The sequence below is a fragment of the Echinops telfairi genome, unplaced genomic scaffold (assembly GCF_000313985.2).
Source record: "Echinops telfairi isolate 266 unplaced genomic scaffold, ASM31398v2 ScPeMD7_9;HRSCAF=40, whole genome shotgun sequence".
Classification (NCBI taxonomy): Eukaryota; Metazoa; Chordata; class Mammalia; order Afrosoricida; family Tenrecidae; genus Echinops; species Echinops telfairi.
In genome coordinates this window covers 68,542,933-68,545,752 of record NW_022103906.1, presented here as the reverse complement: position 1 = coordinate 68,545,752, position 2,820 = coordinate 68,542,933, and the positions used below count along the sequence as shown (strand labels likewise).

General features: G+C 38.7%; 1 protein-coding gene across 1 annotated transcript in view; it reads right to left on the bottom strand.

Annotated features, from left to right (window-relative positions):
• The window catches only part of GLRA3 (glycine receptor alpha 3), a 192,332-nt gene that overhangs the window by 144,345 nt on the left and 45,167 nt on the right, over nucleotides 1-2,820 (bottom strand). The window lies entirely within an intron of this gene.

Here is a 2,820-nt window from a genome sequence, read left to right as displayed (position 1 = left end):
GACGATGGCCTAGCTTGGAGGGCCCAGAGTACAGAGAGGACTGTGTGGCTGCCCCCACAGCGAGATGCGGCATCCTGCACTGACACACGGCCCTGCACGGGACAGCACCTTGATAGTTATTACTTTTTTCTAATCATGGGAGAAAAGGAACCCAGGTGACGATATGAATAGTTGAAAAGTGGTTACAAACTTGGAAGTAAGGGCAACAGCCATCTATGACAACCCAAGTTGATTACTGAGAATCAAAGGGAGACAGCTTCAGAACTCTTGGAATGTACAGCATTATGCACTCTAGGCTCCCACCTTAGGTTAGGGCAAAAATCTTACAGCCTTCTTTCTATTTTATATATTCACATTCTATCTCACATATATATTCTCAATTTTTTAAAGAATAAAGTGCAGAGAAGAATGTGCATCTTCTAGTGCCATTCCAAAGAAAACCTGTTCACAATCTTTGCCAAATCTGCTACTTCTCTGTGCCAAAGCAAAAGCTGTGACATCTACTCAAAACACTGCTATGTTTAGCAACAGAGCAAATAACTGCTATAACAGCCTTCTGGCAAATTGTTCTTTTAAATTGTTCATTACATTAGACACCCGTGGCCTACAGAGCAAACGACAGTATTTGCAGATGTTTCCCCAGTGTCTTTTCATATCCCTTAAAGAAAGGAAAGATCGTTTTTTAAGTTCAGAAATGAAAATGTGACAGAAAAGTATCAAAGGGTAATGCAACCCCTCATGAATAATATTATTGATGTTCACATTGGAGAAGAGCATTCATCAGGCAGATGTAAAGCCAAAAACAGAATAACCTAAGCATTCAATAGAATGTCTCCAATGGAATTTTTTCAAGTAATGTTATCATAAAGCCTTAGCTTTTTAATAGTCATAGGGTACAAATGCAAACATTAAATCTAAAAGTACTTCCATGTAGAGACCTGCATTTTAAAATCTATTCCCACAGAGGTGTGCAGGTGTGGTGTGTGGTCATGCCATAAGGATTAAGGGTGTTTTTTAATAAACAAAGCATATTTGTGAGATATTTTTCAAGGTTTGTAACTTATGACCAAAAATGGGCTCTTGTTTAACTCTCCCTTTTTCTTTTCCTATTCCCTTGGCATTCTTCTGAAAATGTAGTCTTAAAACTACTCAGTTGGCCGGTGGAAAATAGTCAGGACGGGTGTTGGGGGTGTGGTCAACCAGAGGGAGCAGGGTGTGTGTGTGGGGGGGGCGGGAGCTCTGTAGAGATGGGCTAGCTCTTGTAGGTGAGGTGAGAGGGAGTGTGGAGGGTGCTCCACGGGGATAGCAATGGTGCTGATGTTATACCTAGAAAAGCTGCAGGGGTGCGTCCCCCTGGAGCCACCTGCTCTGGGGAGTCATTTTCTAAAGAGGACAAGGAGGATTCCCAAGCAAGAGGAGAATGACATCCTTGTAAATGAGAGACCTGGCCAGAGGAGTCAGAGCCTGAATAGACTGTTTACATAGGAACATGGATCTCAGAGGGGTCCCCGAAACCAATCAGAGAAAGACATTTGTACGGGATAGAAAGTGACACTGAACTTTTGCCCATGGAAGGGGGACAATTCCGAAAAGCTGGATGAGATCTAGGAAAAACATTTGTAATCTAGAGACTGCCTATATATAATATGTTTTATACCATCCAAATCACATAATATCCTCTCTTAATAAACATATTGTGGAGATTAAGTGAAGCATGTAGTAAGTTAAAAATTGCTATACAAATCAAAAAAGAATTTATTCTATAAGAATATAATATATATTCAGTCATTTTAGATGTGGGGAGTAAACTATTAGATTTCATTTAACAAAATAACCTACATAGATGACTAAATTGCTAACAATAGAAAGCTATTAACATAGCTTTAAAACTTTTTCTCTAAATTAAAACCACAAGTATATTCTCATTCTACATATACCATATTCTATCCAATGCCACCATGTTACTGTCATGTTTTGTCATACTGTGGTAGTTTGGTGATGTAGTGGTTCGCGTTGGGTCGCTAACCACAAGATGAGTCATTGAAACCACCAGCCCACTTCGTGGGAGAAATAAAGACTGTCTGCTCCTATAACGAATTAGTCTTGCAAACTCACAGGAGCAGTTCTGTAGCAGGTTGCTATCAACTCGATGGCAGTGATTTTGTTTGTTTTGTTTTATTTTGCTTTGATGGTAGCTTGTGTGTGCTATGATTTGGGAGATAAACCACCAGTATTTCAAATACTAGCAGAGGAATCCATAATAGATAGCTCTCAACAGAACTTTCATATTTAGACCAGGAATAAAAGTCTGGTGATCTACTTTAAAAAATGCAAATCTTATGGATCAAACAGAACATTGTCCAACTCACTTGCTTTTGACACAATCCATTGCTGGAGTCAGACATCATGTGTGGTGAAACATGGACCAATTAGGACATGAGGCAAATTAGTGGTTTTCACAGACATAGTAGCCACATCAATGAGTGTGAACATTCCAGCAACTGCGCGGAGGGCACCAAATCAGAAAATAGTGTGTTATGTTGTCCATAAAGTCAGCCAGAATTGGAATTGACTGGATAGCATCTATTATCTATCTATCATCTATCTATTATCTATCTATCATCTATCTATCTATCTAATCATCTATCATCTATCTATCACCATCTATCATCATCTATCAATCATCTATCATCTATCTATCATCATCATCTATCTACCTATCATCTATCTATCTATAATCAATCATCTATCTATTTATATATCTAATCTATCATTATTTATCTATCATCTGTCTACCTATCATCTGTCTATCTATCATCT